The 24,764-nt window shown below is 43.6% G+C and overlaps 2 long non-coding RNA genes across 2 annotated transcripts; one reads left to right on the plus strand and one right to left on the minus strand.

Moving 5' to 3' along the window:
• The first annotated feature begins 30 nt into the window (after positions 1-30).
• On the plus strand, positions 31-5,197 carry LOC128420757 (uncharacterized). The gene is made up of 2 exons (XR_008332116.1): positions 31-1,005; positions 1,069-5,197. It is a non-coding gene; the product is annotated as an uncharacterized LOC128420757 (long non-coding RNA).
• Positions 5,198-7,072: 1,875 nt separating this feature from the next.
• LOC128420916 (uncharacterized) lies at positions 7,073-23,376 on the minus strand. Its single transcript, XR_008332171.1, has 2 exons — positions 23,297-23,376; positions 7,073-7,287 (listed from the first exon to the last, which is right to left on the minus strand). It is a non-coding gene; the product is annotated as an uncharacterized LOC128420916 (long non-coding RNA).
• Between the last annotated feature and the right edge of the window lie 1,388 nt (positions 23,377-24,764).

A 24,764-nucleotide genomic window follows, 5' to 3' on the forward strand; every position in this document is an offset into this window, starting at 1 on the left:
GTTAGAGGGTCTGGGGTGGGAGGGGTGGGATGGGATTGCATTGAAGGAACATTTTACTATTTATGAAGAAAGAACCTACTGCGGATGACTTACATTTGGATGCCAGAAAACTGCTGATAAAACCTGGAAGTGAAGTTCATATCAACGATATCATCGAGTTTGAAATCTTTTATACATATGAAGTTTTTACTAACTTTTTAGGCTGTTTTAAAAAAATTTAATATGCCTGTATTCCTACATTTCTAAAACGGCTTGTTTTTCCAGTGCCCATTCTTCTATGCAGGTTTATTACACAGCGGTAGGTTTTTAGCAATTATTTTCACCATGTTTGTGGTATGAAGGTTATTTTTTAGCAAGTTCTGCACTCCAGAGATTTCTATTTTGTAGTGCCTTTAATAATATATCAACTAAATATTGAAAAAGTGCATCTGAGCAGCTAGGGAAAAGTTTTTAAACAATATATTTTGAAGAATATATTCATATTTAAAGAATACATGCAATAGATTTTTTTTTTAAAGAAAGAAATTATATACAAACGTGTGTCTTATTTAAAAAGTTAAACTGGAAAGTGCAATTTGAAAGTGACTGAGACCTCTACATTACGTCCTGGCATTCGTATGGTTTCTTAGTTATCTGGAGCCACAACGAACCCCCTCTTTGTTGATATAAAGATGCTCCTATGAATTAGCTCGGTTAAATTACGCTTAATTTTGAGAATAACCTGCTCCACAGAGCCACCTTAGATATTTATCAGCATTCTTTAATATTTTCCAGGCTCCGAGCATAAGCAAGAAGCAAGTCTATTATATTTCATGGAGGGAAAATATTCTTCCAATTTGCTCATTTACTACAGAAGCAGTTGCCCTAGGATTTTTATTTTTAAGGGTTTATGGAACCCTACGGCATCGCTGCACATGTGAGTACAGTCATACCTCGGGTTACAGACGCTTCAGGTTGCGCGTTTTCAGGTTGCGCACCGCGCCGAACCCGGAAGTACCGGAACGGGTTACTTCCAGGTTTCTGCGCATGCGCAGAAACGCTAACTTGCGCTTTGCACATGCGCAGAAGCACCGAATCATGACCCACGCGTGTGCAGACGCAGCGCTGCGGGTTGCGAACGTGCCTCCCGCACGGATCACGTTCACAGCCCAAGCATCCACTGTAGTATGTAGATTGCTCCAAACTCCATCTGCAAGCTTCTGTCTTTGGTGTTGCTCCTTCATGAGAAAGTAGGCATTCAGATGTCATGAAACCAAGCTCTCTTGTGGGAGGAACTATTTCTCAGTGACTCTGCATGCAGGAAATCTCACGTTTAGTCCCTGGCATCTACACAAAATGGATTGGGTAGCAAGTGACCTCTGTGCCAGTCCATAGTAATCGATACCAGCCTGACCCAGTGCAGTTCCTGTCTTATAGCAACTGTACCTTGGTTTCATTTATACAAGCACAGAAACCATGGTTAAACTTTGTGGTAGAGTTAGTTGGCTCCCGAGAATAAGTGGTGTTGTATCCCAAGGTGCAAATGGCAGCATTTATTCTAGATACTCATATTCTGTGCCTTTAGCTTCCATTTTTAAATAGAGGTTAAGCCAAAACTTGAATCTAAGTGAGAATGAACTAAAGGGCTGTTTGTCTCACGATGTGAGACATTTTGCCCCTGAGTCAAGAGGTTTTTAATATCTTTCTCAGATTTTTTTAGACATGGTATTTGACTTGTGACCAGTGGCCTTCGATGCTTGCTTTCATAGTTTCAGCTTTGGATAACTTTTTGTTTGTCCTAAATCCTTACCAACCTCTTTGGGTTGGCTGAATTTTGGCCTTGCACAAGGCACCACTGAAATTTGAAATTTCCCTGCTGCCATGCACTAAGGTATCAGTGTAAGAGGGTAAAAGTAACTGTCTGTGGTGGTACTTCTGCATCAAACCCAAACAAGTCAGGATTCCCTGATAAGGAAATATTAATTCTGCACCAACGCAAGTCAACCTTTGTGACCTGCACATAAAATCTGGTCCTTAGGAAAGTCGAGGAGCTATGTAGGGCATTGAAGTGCCCCAGCTTTCATAGGCTGCTGGGAGTCTTATTCAACCACCTCTATGACACTAGACTTTCAATCTTCACGCTTTTCATGTGAACTAAAGTCCCTTTTTTTTTTAAAGGACAAAAATAAAAGGCTCCAGAACTCAAGCTTCCTAAGTATATCTTAGCTACTTTCAGTTGGTGATCCTTTTTGTGTATTTGCACGGCATCATGACATTTGCACGCAGCCTTCATTCTAAGTTTTATAACAGTTCGAGAGGAAAATCTGCAGATACGCGGGAGCTCACTACATATACCGGTTACTCACATGTGCAGAGATTCACAGGGGATAATAGATTCCCTTTCCTACTTTGGGTTTTCTCATGTCCTGCTTTAGCGCTTTATACATGAATAACTTCTTTGAACTCCATAATGTGAACAAGCTCTGCATCCCAGTATAGTCTCAAACCTTCGTTCTTTTTCTAGTGTATGCTGTAGAGACAAAAGAATGTACGCTAGTGTAGTCCAGGACGAAACATGCTCTTGTTCACCATAAATATTGCTTATTAAAGTAGCTGCGTCAGTTTCTTGCTGAGGTTAAGGGGCATAGTAATAAAGTACTTAAGTGGGTTTTGTTCTCTCGCCTTATTCTCCTTTCCACACGTGGTTCTCATTACCATTTAATGGGACTTGTGCATGTACACCGGAGAAGGAAGTTATATGGACCACTTTTTGTTTTTTTAAGCCTGTAAATATATTTGCAGTACATTTTAAGAGTCGTTTTATTTCTCTGTATTACACGGCAATGCGGTGTGCCACAAAGTCAATGTTTTATTTCAACGGTTATTAAAGAAGAAGAAGGAGGTTAAGTAATATTATTGCAGTGTTTTGTGGCCTGTTTCAAGGCTTTTTTGTAGTAGTGCAGTGAATGTAAAATACAGTAAACTTTGCAATGAGTGGTTCGGTCGGCTTTAGGCGACGTGGCCCAGTACCACTTGAAACTTAGGTGCCTTAGATGAATCTACAGATGATGAGTGGATTCCAAGGGGTCATGAAGGGAGCCCTTTCGCACTCAACCACACTGGTGCTTCAGCAGACCCTCCCACCGATTTGCCCCAAAGAGATGCTCCCACAAATCTGGGAACCTGCTGGAGCTAGAAGCAACCACAGAAACCCTAGTGATTTGAGTAGGATTCCTTGGGCCACATAGACAGCATCCTGGGAGCCCAACCTGGGCATTCAGTATGTACAGATGCCTAAGGCAACAGCTGAATTCAGAAGCTTAGGTAATGCTTAGAATTAAAGAAGAGCTTTGTGTGCAGTTTTCAGAATCCAGACAGCCCTCCTCGGCAAACTTTTCCAGAATTTAAATCCTAAATGAAAATATTCTCAAGGGTATCCTTCCCGCACCCCCATGTTACAGGAGAACTGGAAAGCATTTTGCTATAGAAATAAGTAGCAGTCATTATTTTTATTTTTAAAAATGGGTGGTCCTTTAAAATATCCACAACTGGAGGGCTTACTGGTGCACCCTACCTCAAAGGGCCACCGTTAACTACTGATTTTATTTATTTTTTCACAAGCTGCATTGCTTTCACGTGGCTATCCAAAAAGCCCTGCCACACTTGAAATACATTTGCTTCAAAGCCTGGATCCTAAACATAGTCCAGTTGCCCCTGGCGTGTTAAATTTGAATTTGAACAGTACTACCATAATTCAGGCAGGGTGGCGCTGTGGGTTAAACCACAGAGCCTAGGACTTGCCGATCAGAAGGTTGGCGGTTCAAATCCCTGCGATGGGTGAGCTCCCATTGCTCAGTCCCTGCTGCTGTCAACCTAGCAGTTCGAAAGCACGTCAAAGTACAAGTAGATAAATAGGTACCGCTCCAGCAGGAAGGTAAACGGCGTTTCCATGCGATGCTCTGGTTTGCCGGAAGCGTTTTAGTCATGCTGGCCACATGGCCCAGAAGCTGTACGCCGGCTCCCTCGGCCAATAAAGCGAGGTGAGCGCCACAACCCCAGAGTTGGTCACGACTGGACCTAATGGTCAGGGTTCCCTTTACCTTTACCACAATTCAGGCAGGGTGGCAAATAATTGAACAAAAAGGTAGCCTAGCCCTCATTAAAAAACCTAGCATTTTGGATGGCCAGCTGGGCTAGAATTCCCCCCCCCAACACCTAGTGTTTGGGGAGGTTTTGCGTTTCGCTGTGTACTTTTTGAATCGGGGAGCATTCCAGCCATACGAATCGTTACGGTATGATGTGAAGTAGGGCAGTCAAGACACAGGTTTTTCCACTACAACAGAAACTTAAGAATGTAAGACAAGTCCCGCTAGCTCACATCAAAGCCCCATCTAGTCCACCATCCTTTTTTCACAGTGGCCAACCAGATGGGGAAACCATAAGTAGGACCTTAGGCCTCTTTCATGGGCTACAGCTATGGAGAAACTCAACACAAGTTGGGGCAACCTTCGAGTGCAACTTTCTGAATCAATCTTTATTTAACCCATGTTAGTCAAGCAGACTTTTTCTCCGCCATCTCCCATTCTGCTATCTTCTGTGAAATCTCTCGTAAAACCGGTTGCCGGTGGCAAAAGCTGCAGGTGACCATGCTCAAACGAAGCACCACTATCTCCTTAATTTTTCATCTCCCACGTAGGAGACCCAATCTTTGAAACCTTTAATCAAACAGGACTGCTTGTGCCAACCTACCCAAGTACTTGAACAGAAGGGAAGCTCTTACTGTATTTTACATATACGCGTATAGCATCTGTAAGAAAGGCACATCCCCAACAAATAACCGAGTGAATGTTCTTTGAAATGCCCATAGGAACTCCGGACAGGTGCAAAGGTGCTGGCTTGCAACACCAGGTAGCAGGGATCATCGAGGCCATTTAAGCGTCAATGAACCACCACTCAGTGGTCTGACTACACAAACCATTTCATTTATACACTACTGAGGCAAGTTTATGACTTGAAATGTGAACTTTTCTTAGGTTAAGAACAAACTATAGAAAAAGATATTATTATGTATGTTTGCCTTGTTTTCAAATGTGCTATTTACTTTAGGCGTTGTTGGTTTTTTGCTGTATTTCCTGTCCTTTTGTGAATGTCGGTGTTGCTGCTGTTCCATGAAAAGTACTTTCCTAGGAGGTAGTAAATAAAACATTCCTTAAAAACAGATGGTTATCCATATGAGAATTGTCTTTTAACAACGGGTTCTCTCCGGCTGTTTCCTCGGCGTTTCAGACAGTGGAACCATAAGGGTGGGACTCTTCTCAGAAGAATGATCGGAAGCGGTGGCGGAGCTTAGGTAAATATCACCCAAAGAGGTGGGGCACAGAGGGAGCCCACCGCGGCAGCAGCACAGGGGCACACTTGCATGCCCAGGTTCAACATTGCCACACACCCTTCTCTCGCTGCCAGAGCTGCCGAACCACCTGCAAGAAAGCAGGAGCTTTCTCTAGCGCCACAGCCGTTCTCCAACCCGTGGGTCAACCTTGACCCTGCGAAGGGGGAGCAACAACTGGGTGCATCAGATGGGACATGCAGAGAGCGATCTTCACCCTCCATGCTCTTCAGCCCCCGCTACCGGCAGGGCATGAGGGGGATCTCAGGGTGTGTGTGACTGGTTCACATCCAGATTGCGTGCCCAGGGTCACACGCCCCTAAGCTACACCACTGGTCAGGAGGTCCTCCAATTGCAGAGCGGACTCCTTCTCACATGTTCAAGTCAGTGAGGGCCTACACGTTACCATCCAAAGAGGGCAGGGAACTCAGAGTCTAAAACTGCTTAACAGCACTGCTGTTTTCAGATGAGGCCAGGAATAGACACTGTTTTGAGGCATGTAAAAACAGATGCCTGCTTCCTCCACTCGCTCCAGAAGGCCAAGCCAAGTTTCCCGATCGCGTGGTATATATAGGCTGGCTGGTGATATTGATAGAGTGTGTGTGTGCCATATTGGACCATGCACACATTATTCCACTTTATTACTGATAGTTGTGTGATGCTTTTCCCCAGGACCCGAGCACACCCAGCCCCAATGAGGATATCTAGTTCTTTATTGGAAAAACACTCAATTGCATCAGCTCCAGAGGTGCTACTTTCGGCGCTGTGGTCTAAACCACTGAGCCTCTTGGGCTTGCCGATCAGAAGGTTGACGGTTTGAATCCCCGCAATGGAGTGAGCTCCCATTGCTCTGTCCCAGCTCTTGCCAAACTATCAGTTCGAAAGCATGCCAGTGCAAGTAGATAAATAGGTACCACTGTGGCAGGATGGTAAACAGATTTTCTGTGTGCTCTGGTTTCCGCCACGGTGTCCCGTTGCGCCAGGAGCAGTTTAGTCATGCTGGCCACATGAACCAGAAGCTGTCTGTGGATAAACGCCAGCTCCCTCGGCCTGAAAGCGAGATGAGCACCACAAACCTATAGTTAAATTTGACTGGACTCAACCATCAAGGGGTCTTTATCTTTTTACTCTTTATCTTTTTACCTTTATCTTTTTACTCTTGCTAAGGAGCTAGTTAGGTGTCTACCTCTTCAGACTTGTGCAAAGACCCGGACTCGTTGGCACAACAGCACGGCCATGCCCCTTTCGGCTCACTTGAACCCCCTTGTCCAACACAAGGCCCTGTAAGCCACCAGAGACTATTGTGCTGCAACTCCCGCCACTCCTGTTGCTTTAAGTCTCTCCTTGTCCTCTGGCACAGGGGACAGAGGAGATTCTGATGGGATGCAAGGAACCTGGTCTATACATTTGCAACATCCAACATGGTGTTCTCAGCCATCATCGGACTCCAAATCCCATCCTACTTTGCCATTGGGCATACTGGCTGGGACTGGTGGGAGCATCGGTTAAAAGGATTACACACGAATGTGGGAAGATCAATGACCAGCAGCTAAGCCACACTGAACGGTTAATTTATTTTGAAAAGATCGGTGGGAGTTTTAACCCTGTGCCGCACACAACATGCTTCTCAGTTTACATCTCTGAGGATCCTTTTTTGTGCTCAATGCCATTGCCTTTGTGGTTGGGATTTGCAAAAGGAACGGGAGGTTTTCTAAAGAGGATTTTATTTAACAGGAGACGCTGCTGCTTTTAACTCTCTCTCCTTTCGGTCAAATCCACCTCCCAAGGAACACAAACTTCCTTGTTACGCTGTTTTGTACTTGTAGCTAGTACACAGAGAAGGAGGAAACAGTCGGTAGTTGGCACTTAGTTCATCTCAAACTCGTTTTCCAACATTTCGCAAGTAGCTCGGATCATGTGGTCTGTGGGGAAAGAAACTGAGACTTATAATCACTTTTTCCCACAAAGGAAGGTGTGTTTAGAAAAAAAAAACCATATATGTGGCTTTTAAACTACTACACATTTGGTGGTTTGATCCCAAACAAAGAAGTTTAAGATCATTTTGGGTTTTGTTTTGTTTTTTAAACCTGCTTAGTGGGAACCTATTATTTTAAATTCCACATTTAATTTTCTAGCCCTGCCTCTGAGGCACAATTCCTTTTTTTGATACATACTAAGTTAATTTGTTTTTTCCAGGTTGATGTGTCGTGGGCAGTTTTCTGTAGAGGGCATGGAGCCATTACATGCATGGACCACATATGACAACACCCCTGATCTCTATATGTCTGCTGGGACGGCTCAGTTGGTAAAGCATGAGGCTCTTAATCTGAGGGTTGTGGGTTTGAATCCCACATCAGGCAAGAGATTCTTGCATTACAGGGGGTTGAACTAGATGGCTCTTATGGTCCCTTCTTATTAGACAATTTTATGATTCTATGTCTTTAGGGCGGGAATACATGGATAGCGTGGGTGGCTCCATGTTTGTGCATGCAATGGTGGGAGAGAGGAAGGAATATGTAGGGCTGGCTTTCTCCTTCCTCTGCCCTCTCCCCATCCCTGAATCTTAGGAAAGGTGAAGGCCAATCCAGCATAATTCACCCACTCAGTATATTTTGCTGCCTGAGGCAAAAGTTGGTGCCCACCCTCCTTCTGTAAGCTGACCGGATCAAGAGTTGGATCTTATTTCAACGCTGAAGATGGGGCAGTGGGCTCATCTACACAGCTGCAAATAAAACACTTTAAATGCATTGTAAAGTGCAATATACAGATGTGACACTAGATGGTGCTGGCGAGCTATGCAAAATTCCATGCATTTTTCAAAACTTTTTTTTAAAAAGTATTTTCGAAGCGTTTTTTTATATGTGTGTAGATTAAACCAATGTCTGCACCATACCTTTCAAGCACGACGCTTTCCCCCCAAAGAGTCCTGGGAACTGTAGTTCACACCTCACAGAGCTAGAATTCCCAGCATCCTTAGAGTTCCGTTCCCAGGATTCTTTGGGGGAAAGCCACATTCTTGAAAGGCATGGTGTGGACTGTGGCTTACTGTGGGTTACTGGTGTGGACTGTGGGTTACACCAGCAGTTATCACACCTTATTTTGGAGAGAAGGAAGATAACCGAGAGTACAAAAGTGGGGGGAAGGGTGACGTACGCCTCCGGGTAATTATAAAGACATAAATCATGGTTATTTATTTATGCACTCTTGCATATCCAGCCTTTCTTCCATTATAATGGTGCATGGTGAAAAGGAAGACTTGCTTGTAGAGTCAGAGTCTCACATGTCTCCTCGGAGGCTTAGTTACCCTGGATTCATTTCCTCCTTTGGTTGTTGCATAATTGCACAATTCTCTGGAATTGCAAAGCTTAGCAAATACCACCGCAGTGTTTTGTTTTTTGGTAAAGCACAGACACCAAATTACCAGAATCCAGATACCTTTTGTCTTGCTGGAGCGCTTGCCCTACCCCCACCCCCTTTCCCCAATCCCTTTGCTTTACAGGGTGTTGTTAAAAAGGCTGTGTGACAGCTAATCAAAGCCGCCCTGTTTGTCATGATAACCTGTTGTTTGCTTTACGATTGGTCCAGGGTTGGGCCCAGGCTTTGTAGAGCTTTGGACAGAGACTGCTCTGAAACGGTCTGTTTTGGCCATTCATTCGATGGGTGGGACACAAAACATAGGGCTGTTCTATGTCCAGAATTTCCCGGACGTCACTGGGATTTCAAAGGTGGAATGTGGCACTTTGTCCTGGATCTTTGGTAAGTCAATCGAAAAATTGTGGGGTTTTTTGGCGTTTTTGTTATAAAACAAAACTCAACTATTTGGAGGTCTTAAAACCACCCTGATACCATCATGAGCACAAATCATTATAAATGCACAATAATAAGGGTATCTGGACAGTTTTGTGGTTAATTAACGTGTGGTCCAAACACTTTTTATTCCAACCTGGATTGAGCGATGCATGTAGCAAAGTGGTTGTCCAAGCAGGAAAGCAGAAATCCTATGTTATGTACTGAGTTGAATAGGATCCAAAATGCAGCAGTCTGATTGGTCCTAGAAAAATAGGATCCAAAATGCAGCAGTCTGATTGGTCCTAGAACAATAGGATTCAGAATGCAGCAATCTGATTAGTCCTAGAACAATGCAGCAGTATGATTGGTCTGCAGGAGCCACCCAATCCAGCTCCAGATGGAAGTGAATCCACAAAATGATTGGCTTACAGGAGAATTCCAGAATTAGCCAATCACGTGCAGCCCATTGTGTAAATAATGTATATAAAGCAGATACTGTGGGGAAACATTTCATTCCTCCTCACCACTATGAGCTGAATAAAGAGCATGAAATCCACTCTAGACTGAGTATATTTCACCTAACTCCATTCTTCCCACTGCTACAGACTCGGGCTATCATACGTCCTGATTGTCCAGGACACGACCTGGAATTCTCCGCCCAAAATGGCATCATGGATTATTTTTTGAACATCAAGCAAATGTCCTGGAAAACCAGCAATGGGGGTTAAATCTTGCCCAAAATGCCTAAAACAGCTCCAAAACTCAAAAAAATTCTGAAGAAAGCTCAACAACTTTGAGGTTTGTCTTTAAAAAGCTCAACAATGTTTGGGGTGTCCTGGTTATTACTTTCTGAAATATGGCACCCCTACAAAACAAAACTCTCCTGAAAGACCACAGGAGGGGGTGGGGAGTAATTTCTTTCTGAAATTTTAAGGAGGCAGCTGCCAATTTACCTTTATGAATCTTACAAGGTAGACAAAGGTTTCCCATTTCTTCTCTGTTTATCTAACTTAACAAAAATGCTGTGCTGCTCACAGGCCTCTCAGTTGCACTTCCTGGAACGTTTTGGGAGCAACGCCATCATCTCACGTGGCACTGAGTCGCTCTCAAGACGTTCAAAGCAATGTGCCCACGCCGAGTGGCACAGCTTCCTGCCAGCCAAACTTCCTGGTGGGACCCAGTAAGATCAGTAACAGCCCCTCCCAAAACTTTCAGAGATCAGGGTTTAAATCCCAGTGAGCTTGGTGGGTATTTGAACCCTGGTCTCTCAGCTTTATTAACCATGAACTCATACCCTCCAACATTTTTCAGATGAAGATAGGGACGTCCCATTCCATATTGATAATTTTACTATTTATACCCCACACATCTTAATGGGTTGCCCCAGCTACTCTGGGCAGCTTCCAAGATATATAAAAACACAGAAAAACATTGAACGTTTAAAAAAACACCCTTCCCTTTACAGGATTGCCCTCAGAAGGCTTGGGGGTCTGAAATATACTCAGAGTCGCGAAGTGATTTCATGCTCTTTATTCAGCTCATAGTGGTGAGGAGGAATGAATGAAAGTCCCCTCTAAGTATCTGCTTTATATACATTATTTACACAATGGGCTGCACATGATTGGCTAATTCCGGAATTCTACTGTAAGCCAATCAGGTTGTGGATTCACTTCTATCTGGAGCATGATTGGGTAGTTCCTGCCAACCAATCATACTGCTGCATTGTTCTAGGACCAATCAGACTGCTGCATTCTGAATCCTATTGTTCTAGGACCAATCAGACTGCTGCCTTTTGGATCCTATTGTTCTAGGACCAATCAGACTGCTGCAGTTTGGATCCTATTCAACTCAGTACATAACAGGGTCAGATAACTCTATACCCTCCAACATTTCTCCAATGACAAGAGGGACATTCTAAGGAATAGTGGGACATTCCGGGATCAAATCAGAAACTGGGATGGCTTCTCTAAATTCGGGATGTCCTGGAAAATAGGGACAATTGGAGGGTCTGTAAACTCTGAAATTTGAGATTCCCCTCCAAACTGGTGCCAAAGTTTTGTGCTCATTTTGTATTGATTTGTAGCACAAACTCCACATTTAGTAGTGCCGCCCCTCAAAACTGAGCAATTGATTTATCAAACTGGGGTTTGTAGTTAACACCCAAAAATCTCGCCCTGGTTTGATGTGTCAATTACTCAGGTTCAGGGAGGGTACAAGATTCAGGGTTCACAGCACAAAACAAGTAGAAAACTTTAGCACTGGTTTGGAAGTGATCCCAAATTTCGGGATTCATAGTTAATAAAGGGAAGCTTTTAATGTTTGATGTATTACAGTATTTTAATTTTTTTGGGAAGCCGTCCAGAGTGGCTGGGGAAGCCCAGCCAGATGGGCGGGGTATAAATAAATAAATAAATTATTATTATTATTATTATTATTATTATTATTATTATTAAAGCTTGATGTCTTAACATTTCTCTAAAAGGGGTTTGGGGTGGGTAGGAGGGGGAGTATTGCTATTGCTTACTAGGGTTCCATAAAGCTCACTGGGTGATCTTTGGTGAAACAGTGTCCTTCAGCCTACCCTACATTACAGGGCAATCTCACTTTAAACTTGATGGAATAAAGGAAAAAGCTAGGAAGTCCCCTTCCTCTGAGTGTGTCTTTCTGATGGCAACTTTGTTCCAGGCTGCATGATTATTCAGCAGAAATTAAAAATTCCATCTCAGCTACATTATCTTCTGAATTTCCAACTAATCTTGGGAGGGAAAATTCTAAATAAACTAATACCTTTTCTCTCTTTTTTTCTTTTTTTTTTTTGCGCCAAAGAATGTCAAGCGAGGGTGGTGTCAAAGTCAGGGTGTTACTGAAAGGGGGAGGTGGCAGGGTACAGGATACAGGATAATCCTTCACTTCATTTATATAGAACTTTTCACACACACACACATATATATATATATATATATATATATATATATATAGCACTTTTCACACTGGCATTGTCATCCGCTTTAAAGAAGAGAAAGAATAAAAGTGTTAAGACAAGATTTAGACCCATCAAACCTCCCCACAAACAAATCAGAATGAATGCCAATTAAACAGCAAATGTTGTTGTTATGTACTGAGTTGAATAGGATTCAGAATGCAGCAGTCTGATTGGTCCTAGAACAATAGGATTCAGAATGCAGCAGTCTGATTGGTCCTAGAACAATGCAGCAGTATGATTGGTCCACAGGAGCCACCGAATCCAGCTCTAGCTGGAAGTGAATCCGCAACCTGATTGGCCTACAGGAGAATCCTGGAATTAGCCAATCACGTGAGACCCATTGTGTAAATAATGTATATAAAGCAGATATTTTGGGGGAACTTCCATTCCTCACTACTATGAGCTGAATAAAGAGCATGAAATCCACACTCGATATATTTCAGTTGTCTAATCTTCCTGCAAGCAAATCAGAATGAATGTTTAAAAAGGTCATCCTGATGTTCCCTGAGTATAATGTCTAAGATTGTATCTAGGTGTGAATAATTGGAGCAGAAAGAGAGAGAGCACCCAGCTTGAGGTCTTAAATGCCCCTAGAACCAGGATTTAATAATTTTCTCTACAATGGATGAAATGGTTCAAAGGGTTGAGATACTTTGTGAGGAAAACTATAGAATGCCCCAACACGTCCCTCCAAAATAGACTTATGATTCCGCAGGCCTGTTCCTCAATATTTGATCAAGTGTTCCCAAATTGATTCCTGATGCTCACTAATGTCAGCCACAGTTATTCTTGTGGCCAGAAAAACAAGTCTCTTCTTCATGCACAAGTCACTGACAGTTAAGGGAGAGGAATGCAAGAGACACGGAGTGAATGAACGAAATTAAAAGCACATTAAAAGGTGTTTGTATTAATGAAACCAGAAAGAAATAATATGGTGTGGAGGAAACTGGAAAAACCCGTAAGGGGACGATTTAGTAAATAAAAGTAACAAAGGGCAGCTTTGTAGAGCCAATAATTTCATTCTCGATACCCAAGGAGCGTAACATGCAGCTAGCATGGAAGCCAAGTCAGCTTAACAGAAAACCAGGGAGCAGTTTAATCACATCAAAGGTCATGATTAAAGGTAAAAGACCCCTGGATGGTTAAGTCCAGTCAAAGGCGACTCTGGGGTTGCAGCGCTCATCTTCCTTTCAGGCTGAGGGAGCCGGCGTTTGTCCGCAGAAAGCTTTCCGGGTCATGTGGCCAGCATGACCAAACTGCTTCTGGTGCAATGGCACACTGTGATGGAAACCAGAGCGCACAGAAACGCCGTTCACCTTCCCGCCACAGAGGTACCTATTTATCTACTTGCACTGGTGTGATTTCGAACTGCTAGGTTTGCAGGAACTGGGACAGAGCAATGGGAGCCCACTGCTTTGTGGGGATTTGAACTGCTGACCTTCTGATCGGCAAGTCCAAGAGGCTCAGTGGTTTAGACCACAGCAAAGGTCGTGCCACATACAGACTGACGTAGCAATCAGACCTCTGGGAATTGTAGTTCAGAGAGGGAGACTGGGGACCTCCAACAGACATTTTCAGCAATCTCACCAAATGACAACTACCAGTGTAGCTCCGTTGGTTAGAGCGTGATGCTGATAGCACCAAGGTTGCAGGTTTTATCCCCATATGGGACAGTTGAATATCCCTACACTGCTACATATCCCTGCATTGCAGGGGTGGACTTGATGATCCTCAGGGTCCCTTCTGGCGCTTTGATTCTATGAATTCTCCAACCTCGCCAAGCCCATTTTCCAGGTAGGACTATCCAAATATACAAAGGCCAAATCTAATCAAAGCTAAGGGAGAACACCAGGAATTTTGGGAAGGAAATTGATATCGCTAAACTGATACAAGACAGCTACAGATTTGTAGAATAGATATCCCTTCATTCAGACAGACACAAATCAGGATTGGCTACCCCAGGAATTGGATAGATTACCACAAATTAATCTGCTGAGGGTAATCTACTGAGAAGTCAATTCTATTGAATTGATGCTGCTCACTTTCAGGTAAATGGGGTGAATATGTCAGTCTAAAAAACCTATCTGGATTCAGAAACTCTAGTACAGTGGTACCTTGGCTGTCAAACTTAATCCATTCCGGGAGTCCGTTCAACTTCTGGAATGGTTCGAAAACCAAGTTGTGGCTTCCGATTGGCTGCAGGAGCTTCCTGCAGCCAATCGGAAGCCATGGAAGCCACATCGGACATTCGGCTTCCAAAAAACGTTCGCAAACCGGAACACTCACTTCTGGGTTTGTGGCGTTTGGGAGCCAAAATGTCCGAGAACCAAGGCATTTGACAACCAAGGTCTGACTGTATTTAACATCTTGGCTCCACCAGATTCCCGGTCCTGCCACTTTCCAATCGACACATTGGGGATTGACATCAGCAGCAGGCAGGCTGCTACATTCCTCCTTTTCTAAAAATATTGATTATCAACCAAATGTTTGGAGAGCTAGCCCTTTGATCACGCTGGTACAATTCAGACTGCTCGTATTGATATTACTAAGAATTTAGTAGCTCATTGCTTCCTCGTGCCACCGTCTAAGACTCTGGAAGAGGTCTGGGTGGGGCTCAGGCCAGTTTGTCAACGTGTCCCTGAATTTGCTTTTCGAAAGGAACATCTAGTTCAGCCACCCTGGGGCACCAGGCTACCTTCCCAGATGCGAGGCATCAGAGACCCAAGACTGATTACAAAGTACAACCTTAATAGAGGAAACACAGATAAATTGCCCAAAGAGTCCAAAGTCTAAAGATTCCTCGGCTTGACTGCATGGGAGACCACAAATCTCTGGGTGCAGCTTGGTGTAAAAGGAATGAGAAACAGCTTCCCTTTCTGTAAGAATGAGACAGAAGGTTTAAGGCCAATTCATATACTACAATCAATTGCAGAATCGATGGGCACACTGTAATACACACTTTTCTAAAGGTAAGCCCCACTGATCACCTATAAGTATGCCCTACACAGACTTAGGGCAGTGCATTTGGGGAATTCATTAACATATCTGGTTAAAGGTAAAAAGGTAAAGGTAAAGGACCCCTGGACGGTTAAGTCCAGTCAAAGGCGACTGTGGGGTTGTGGCACTCATCTCGCTTTCAGGCCAAGGGAGCCGGCATTTGTCCACAGATAACTTTTTGGGTCATGTGGTCAGCATGACTAAACCACATCTGGCACAACAGAACACCGTAAGGGAAGACAGAGCACACGGAAACACCATTTACCTTCCTGCTGCAGTGGTAGCTATTTATCTACTTGCACTGGTGGGCTTTCGAACTGCTAGGTTGGCAGGAGCTGGGGCAGAGCAACAGGAGCTCACCCCGTCATGGGGATTCGAACCGCTGACCTTCTGATTGGCAAGCCCAAGGGGCTCAGTGGTTTAGACCACAGTGCCACCTTCGTCCCATTGATCACCTAAAAGTATGTCCTACATACTTAGGGCAATGCATTAACATATCTGGTTAAAACAATTGGTTAGGTAGGTAATGTGTTTTTTGTTTCAGTGTTTACTGCCTCACTGAGCAAAGGTCATGGCTGGAAAAGGGTTATTAAATGATTACGGTACATTATTTCATCCAGTCTACAGTAGATTCTGTGCCCCTACAGTATTGTCCCAGGTCAGATGAAAAGCGAGCCCCAGAACTGCTAACCGAAGGGAGCGATCTTATTTATCACATTTGCATCCGTTCTATCCTCCAAACTTAGGGTGGTGGATACTGGATTAACTTCGCAAGAACCTCTGGGTCCAAAAGAGATGCTGACCCACCCACAGCCATACAATAAGCTTCATGGCTCAGCTTGGATTTAAGGGAAATCTGGAAAGTCCAGCTCTCCATCACTCTTGCTTTCCTTTCCTTCATTCATTCATTTATCTTCCCGGTTTAGAGTTCTCATGATCAGCTGGAGAAGCGCCAGGTCTGGATGAATGGGCAACGATACCTCTGGCGCAAAACTTTTGAGAGCGGAAACAGTCTTGAAAGTGGGATTGTGTATAACCACCTTGATACCATCATGAGCACAAATCATCATGATTGCATGATAATAAGGATATCTGGACAGTTTTGTGGTTAATTAATGTGTGGTCCAAACACTTATTATTCCAACCTGGATTGAGCAATGCATGTAGCAAATAGGTTGTCCAAGCAGCAAATCAGAAATCCTAACTCCATTCCTTCCCACTGCTACAGACTCGGGCTGTCATACGTCCTGATTGCCCAGGACATGACCTGGAATTCTCCCCCCAAAATAGCATCCTGGATTACTTCTTGGAAATTGGGCAAATATCCCGGAAAACTGGCAACGGGGATTAAATCGTGCCGAAAATGCCAAAACAGCCGCAGAACTCAAAATTCTCGTAGCTTTTGGTCAACACTTTCAGGGTGTCCTGTTTTTTACTTGGCACCCCTACGAAACAAAACTCTCCTGAAAGACCACAGGAGGGGGTGAGGAGCAATTTATTTCTGAAATCTTAAGGAGGCAGCCGCTGATTTACTTTTATGAATCTTACAAGGTAGACAAAGGTTTCTCATTTCTTCCCTGCTTTTCTAACTTAATAAAAATGCTGTGCTGCTCACAAGCCTCTCAGTGCACTTCCTGGAACGTTTTGGGAGCAATGCCATCATCTTACGTGGCACTGAGTCACTCTCAAGACGTTCAAAGCAATGTGCCCATGCAGAGTGGCACAGCTTCCTGCCAGCCAAATTTCCTGGTGGGACCCAGTAAGATCAGTAACTGCCCCCTCCCAAAACTTTCAGAAATCAAACTCTCCTGGCACTAAGGAACCCTTGTTAATTCTATAGGGGAAACACGCATCTTTGAGCAGGTCTTCCACAATCAAAATTTCAGGGATGGCTTCATGCTATAAAGCAGGGTTGTTTAATGCGTGGCCCAAGGGCCACATGCGGCCCTCGAGGCCTTTTTTTGGAGGCCCTTGACAACATTGCACACACCCCATAGCGCTTGTGTTGCCTTCCCAAAGCCTATGATCTGGGTGAGGAAACTTTAAAAGCAGCTTTTGATATAGCATTGCGGGGATCCAAGGGAGGGAATGCTGGATCCCAGCCAGTATTAAGAGAGCGAGTGTTACTTGTGGTTCTGAAAATATGAAACCTAGATTCTTTGTTGCACAACACAGAATCTGTTGAGCTTTCATGCGGCAGAGTGAAACGAAACTTCAAACTGTCCTACAGATCGCTGATAAGATTTTCACCTAATTTCTTTCACACACATACACACACAAAAAACCCAACCACCTACAACTTTGAACCTTGGAGCTTTGTACTCGAACTGGAATCTCTTATTTTAATAGCATGCAATTAAGTAATTTGCCCACTATAGATAAAATTGCTCTTAAGGAGATGTAGCTTCGGGAGAAAAAGTCAACGTATGAAAAGCTGGAAACGCTCCCAGAGTAAGCTGGCGATAAAAGTCTGACAAGGCTGTTTTTGTTAATCTCTCATGGCCACGATCCAGCACTTAAACCCATCAAACTTAATGGGCTGGCTTGTGCTTAACCATGTGATGGACTGTGGCTTTTGTATGTGAGAAAGATTTCTAGTTTCTAACTCTCACAATGGATTAGCATTTATTTTAGATGATAGATGATAGATAGATGATAGATAGATAGTTTAGATAGATAGATTAGATAGATAGATGATAGATAGATGATAGATAGATAGATAGATGATAGATAGATAGATAGATATGAGATTCTATTCCATCAACGGTGTCTCTGAAAAAGTTTACACATCACTTGGGAAGACAGGCAAACTAATGCCAGTGCACTGAAAGAAGCAAAGATCACCAGTGTCAGAGCATTGATTCTTCAACATCCACTTCATTGGACTGGTCATGTTGGGCGGATGCCTGATTATCATCTTCCAAAGCAACTACTCTATTCTGAACTTAAAAATGGACAACGTAATGCTGGTGGTCAACAAAAGAGTTTTAAAGACTCTCTCAAGGCAAATCTTTAAAAATGTAGTATAAACACTGGCAACTGGGAAACAATGGCCTGCGAGCACTCCAATTGGAGAACAGCCTTTACCAAAACTGTCATGGACTTTGAAGACACTCGAACTCAGGAGGAAAGGGAGAAATGTGCTAAGAGGAAGGCACGCTTGGCAAACCCTCACCATGATCAACTCCTGCCCAGAAACCTATGTCCCTACTGTGGAAGGCTGTGTGGATCCAGAATTGGCCTCCACAGTCACTTACAGACTCACTGTTAAAACCGTGTTCATGGAAGACAATCTTACTTGGCTATGAGTGATCGCCAAAGAAGATATGAAACTGCCTTAAGTTATACCGAGACTGGTCAGTGGTTCATCTACTTCAGTTGTGCCTACTCTGGCTAGCAACAGCTTACCAGTCTCTTAGGCAGCCATCTTCACCTGTTCTCCCCCTTAGAATGCATTTTAAGTAATATAATAATTTGGGAACTTGAGAACCAGTTTTGTGGTTCAACCCTAACGGTTAAGATTGTCAGACTCGGACCAGAGAGTCCAGGTTTCAAATTCTCACTCAAATGCAAAGCTCATTGGGATATTCTCAGCCTAATCTCCCTCACAGGGATGTTGTGAACATAAAATGAAAAGAGTAGGAACTATGTACATCACCACGAGTCCTTGCATTAATGTGGAAGTGGATGTAGTAAATAGACTCTTTAACCGGTCAGACTAATGCACAATCTCTGAAAAAACAACATCTTATGCATTGTTTTATCCAATCTTTCCTTTTCCCTTTTACTGTTCCAATCTGAGCATAAAAGTACCTTCGCTCTGCTTACTTATTGCACGATAGCTCTATTAACCAGATTTTGAGATTCCCCCACCCCGCTCCATTAAAACAGGAACGTGTTCGGAAATTATAACCATCTCACTTTCGTTTAAGCTTTTGATTCTACCACCACAAGATTGCATATGCACCACAGATTTAGAGCACTTTCAAAGCATGTCACACACACACACACACACACACACACCACCACCACCAAATTATTGTGGGAATGATAGCTTGTTACGGGTGCCGGGAACTGTAGCTTGGTGCGCGGCAAACTACAGTTCCCAGGATTTGGAGCAGGGTGTATGCTTGAAATGCACTGCAAATGTGTGCATGCAGCCCAACACACACACACACACACTTTAAGATTAACAGAGGAAAGCAGGGCAAATAAAATTACAAGCATGCTTCATTCCCTAAGCAGAGTTCCTCATTCAACTAAACTTGTTTTTTGAGAGTGTCCCAGGGTGAAGGAGATCTAGTCCACGAGGGAGTTTCTAGGAAGACTGATTTCTGCAAAAGAAAGAGATCAAGTGCAAGGGCACCCTGTTGTACGTTGCACAAGGCTCTGTTTGTTTTGGCAGCCTCCCTGGTGTGGGGCTGACTCTGGGCAGGCTTTTCACAGCCTTGATTCTAGCTAGCAACTGCAATATCAACCTGTTACCAAGTTCGCCTTTCTGCTGACATGGTTGCTCAGCTGCCTGGCTCAGATGTGAGACTTGCTCTGCCTCTCGACAAGCCCAAGAGGGGCTTCTGCTCACCTGCGGCCGACAAGGCAGATTCTCAAATCCTCCCATCAGCTCACATCAGCTGAAAAGAGCTAGCCAGTGCCTTGGAACCAGCCTTGCGGGGAAAAGGGAAATCACTCCATGCTTTCCCCCCTCATTCCTCATCTGACACATAATTCAACTTATGGGTCTCTAGAGCTGTCTGGTGCGGCAGCAAAACAAACTGGGAGCATAGACCATATGCAGCCGTTGGATTTTAGCCAACACAGTCCTGCCTCCCTGATCCAGGATGGGGTTTTCCTCTCACTTGGGATGAACAGAACAACAACAACAAAAATACAAAATAAGGCCCACCAAGGAAGTGAAGAGAGGTGTGATGGAAAGCATTTTGCAGCTGCTGTTATTTATAAGGTTCGAGTGGCAGAGATTGGGTTGTTGGATTAATCTAGCCAATCAGATTGGGGTTTTCATTCCACAGCATAGGGATTTCAATTGAATTTTGTCCCATTGACTTGGGGTCTACACACATAAAAAAGGCTGCGAAAATGCTTTTAAAAAGTTTTGAAAAATACATTGAATTTGCCGTAGCTCACTGTCGCCATCTAGTGTCACATTTGTATATTGCACTTTACAACAGACTTAAAACATTTTAGTTGCAGCTGTGTAGCTGAGTTCAGAGTCAATGGGACCCAAATCACTTTGAATTAAAACATCCCATCTAAAACGGCTTGCAGATCCAACACAGGATCCTATGGGGTCATTGGAAGGCTAGGCTCCATTAGGATCTTTGTGTTGGTCCTTACAATGATCTTTACTCAGAAGCACAGTCCACCAAGTTCAGTGGACCTTGTTCCAAGTAACGGTGCATAGTATTGTTGCAGCCTTACCCTGGCTGCGTACTCAGTATCCCTTTAAAGCACATCCAAAGCACCTCAAAGAATTGTAGACACTGCAGTTTACCTCTCACATAGCTAAATTCCCAACAACTCTCGAGAAACTACGGTACCCAGAATTCTTTGAGGGAAGGAACGTGTTTCGAATGTGCTTCAAAAGGTTAGTGTGTACGGCACAACAACTTCTGGACCTTTTTGTGTTTGGCTGCCATACATACTGGACATTACGGGATTTTCAAAGGCAGAATTGATGTCCAGGGGGAATTTCTGAAAGACAGCGCTTTGTCCTGCATCTTAGGTTTTTGGGTGTTTTGTTTAAAAAAAACTAACTCAACAATTTTGGGGTTTGTCTTAAAAAAAAGCTCCTGGTTTTTACTTTTTAAAATATAGCCACCCTATTTTTGTGTGTGTGTTAGAGAAGATAAAGATTTCTGAAAATAGATGGTATATTACCCCAGTGAAATTAGCAAAAATGTATAACGTATGTAATAAATGTTGGAAATGTAAAGAAAAAGAGGGAACATTTTACCATATGTGATGGGAGTGCAAAAAGGTGAGAGCCTTCTGGGAATTGATATATAATGAGTTTTTTAAAATGTTGAAATATAATTTGTTAAAAAACCAGAGGCCTTTTTGTTAGGAATGGTTGGAAACGAAATAAATAGGAAAGATCATAAATTATTTTTATATGCAGTGACAGCAGCAAGGATATTACTGGCCCAAAAATGGAAGCAGGAAGAACTACCATTGATAGAAGAGTGGAGAATGAAATTAACGGACTACGCAGAATTAGACAAATTAACAGGAAAGGTCCGAAACCGACAAGATCACAAGTTTACTGAGGACTGGAGTAAATTTGTAGATTATATGAAAAGCATATGTGAAGAACAAATAACGTTTGTGGGTTTACAGGAAGTTTTGTGAAGAAATAAATATTAGAAACATTGTAAAAAAGGGAACAGAGGGAGTAGGTTATTTAAAATAAAAGGCAATGTTAAATTCAGAATTGCGGGAAAAAGATCAGAAAACGGAAGATTCGCGGATGAGCTGAAGGAGGTCAAAATTATGTATCTGTGATAATATTGAAAATGTTTGTTTTAATTTTGTATTGGAAAATTAATTAAAAAAATATAAAAAAGGAGAAGATAAAGATTTCAAATGCCACAGTAAAGCTTCTCCAGTGGAGATCTCCCTCTCTCTGGGCTGGGGTAGATTCATACTCTTCCTCTTTTCCCTGATTTTCTTTCTCTTCTTTTTTTTAAATCATTCCATTGCTCAGTGGCAGAGAACTTGCTTTGAAGGTGCAGTTCTTTTCATTTCCAGTTAAAAGGCTCATGTCGCAGATGATGCAAAAGGCTTCTGCCTCGTACCCTGTGTTGGTGCTGCCCGCCAGAGCACACATTTCTGGGCTACGTGGACAAAAAAAGCAGCTGACAAGATAAAACAGCTTCGTCTCATCCTACATTCCAAATAAAGTGCCAATAAATAAATAACTGCATCTGCCTTATTTATCTGTATATTTAGAAAGACAGAGATTACCAGCGGCTTCCCATTTCAAAACAAAACACTTAGGGACAATTAGTGACAGAATCCACATGTTTTCTAAAGTGAGATAAGGCTTCAAAACTGTCCTATTCAATGGCGCCATCCAGCAAGTACCCAAAATTAAATCCCAAAGGAGTGCATCTTTTTTAAAATTGTTATCTGCAGGGAGAGCATAGTGCACATTCACCCTCTAGTGGCCAAATGCATTTTAGAACATGCATTGTTCTGGCTGCTCATCAACATTATGCAGCTGACGGAGGGGCAAGGATGGGACCTGTTTAGTTTTCAAAGTGAAAAAGTTTAAACTAAGGAACTAATGTGTTAATGCAACATACTTAATCCCCGCCACCCAGCAACATAAGTTCCATTGTATGGGTAAGAAAATGGACTATGTGTGGCTTCTCCACTTCTCTTTCTGATTTTAAATGCTCAGACTTTAGGACAATGCATCTCAATCTGTTGGACTACAACTCCCATCATCCTTGACCGTTGGTCCCGCTAGCTAGGGGCGATGGGCTTTGTAGTCCAACAACAGCAGGAGACCCAAGTTTGGGAAACACAGCTTTAGGATGAGTTTGGGACTTAAGTCCAGTCAAAGATAACTATGGGGTTGTGGTGCTCATCTCACTTTCAGACTGAGGGAGCCGGCGTTTGTCCACAGACAGCTTTCCAGGTCATGCTTCTGGAGCAATGGAACACTGTGACGGAAACCAGAGCACACGGAAACACCATTTACCTTCCCGCCACAGCGGTACCTATTTCTCTACTTGCACTGGTGTGCTTTCGAACTGCTAGGTTGGCAGGAGCTGGGACAGAGCAATGGGAGCTCACCCCATTGTCCGGATTCGAACAGCCGACCTTCTGATCAGCAAGCCCAAGAGGCTCAGTAGTTTTAGACCACAGTGCCACCTGCGTCCCACTGACATGTCTGGATAGCTCAGCTGGTTAGAGCGTGGAGCTGATAGCGCCAAGGTTGCAGGTTCAATCCCCGTATGGGACACCTGCATATTCCTGCATTGCAGGGGGGTGGACTGGATGATCCTCAGGGTCTCTTCCAACTCTACAATTCTGTGATTCTGCATTGTAGAATACACCTGCAAACCACCAGCCCCCCCCGTCCAAAATAACCAACAGCACTGAAAGTAAAAAGCTGGTAGCTCTATTGAGCAGCTTACCTTTCTTGGCGTCAGGGGGAGCCTTCATTGCTCCATTGCCCCTATCAAAGCATTGCTGGGAGCTTTCTCGTTTTCAAATAGGTTAGAAGTTTGCACTGTGGAAAATGCTGCTATGTCTAAGCTATCAAGGGAAGGCGGAAGGGAGGAAAAATGTCTTTCCGAAACACTGCTCTGTATTTACGAATGACTGGCAAAATAATAACCAGCCTCCTTTTGGTATTTCCAAGATCTACTATACTGTTAAAGCTATGTGACAAAACTTGCAAAACAGAATGTTTCTCATAACTATTTACATGCAGCTATGTATATCTCTTAATTTTCTCCCACACACACAAACCCGAGTTGTATGAAACAGAAACCTTATTGGAGCTTAAATGTGTGCTCTTTGGTATTAAGCTTGTTCTTCAATCCTATTGGGCTGGGGGAGAGGCTATTGGGTTGTTTTTTATTATTACTATTATTATTATTATTATTTATTAATTTTGTGGTTTTATATCTTGATTTTATTCTGTGAACTGCCCTGAGACCCCCAGATATAGGGCGGTATATAAATTTAATAAATAAACAGAAGAAGAGTACCAGTGACACGCAGGGGGCAAGGAGACCAGGCCGCCGAGAGGCTCCAGGTGGCGTAGCCCGGGTGTCCTGTTGTGGGCAGGCGTGTGTGCGGGCGGCGTGTGGGGAAGCTGAGAGGAAGCACCCCCAGCTGGAAGCACCCATAGACATTTCAGCTGCCACACAACTGGGGTGGGGATAGGGCTGGACGCAATAATATTGTGCATTTCAAATGTTTGTACATAGAACTAGCAAAGGTGCAAGAGCCTGCTGGTGGGTAAATATGTACAGTGGTACCTCAGGCTAAGTACTTAATTTGTTCCGGAGGTCCGTACTTAACCTGAAACTGTTCTTAACCTGAAGCACCACTTTAACTAATGGGGCCTCCTGCTGCTGCCGTGCCGCCAGAGCCCAATTTCTGTTCTCATCCTGAAGCAAAGTTCTTAACCTGAAGCACTATTTCTGGGTTAGCGGAGTCTGTAACCTGAAGCGTATATAACCTGAAGCAATACAAGATGTACAAGATCTACTACAGAAGCCACAAACAGAAGATCTTGTACATGGCTCTCTCAATTTTTGGATTATGAATATCAGATTTAGAACGCAGAATGGTTTGGTAGCGTTTTGTGTGCCGCTTATGTGCTGCTTACTTTCTACTGGTCTACAACGAGAATTGGCAGCATAGTTTCATTCTTCACCACATGGGAGCGGGGCGCACTGCATGGAGCCTCTCCGCCACCTCCCCCTCAGCTGTAGGGCTGCTGAGGGAGAGGAGGAGGGCAGACGCAAGTCCCACGCAGCCGTTTCAGGCAGCGTGGAGCCTGCAGGCCCCCAAGCCACCACGTCACCCCAGGAGAGTCACGTGGCTCGGGCACACTGCAGGCCCCATGGTAAGTGCCAGCTCCTGCGGTGT

The sequence above is a fragment of the Podarcis raffonei genome, chromosome 9 (assembly GCF_027172205.1).
Source record: "Podarcis raffonei isolate rPodRaf1 chromosome 9, rPodRaf1.pri, whole genome shotgun sequence".
Taxonomy (NCBI): domain Eukaryota; kingdom Metazoa; phylum Chordata; class Lepidosauria; order Squamata; family Lacertidae; genus Podarcis; species Podarcis raffonei.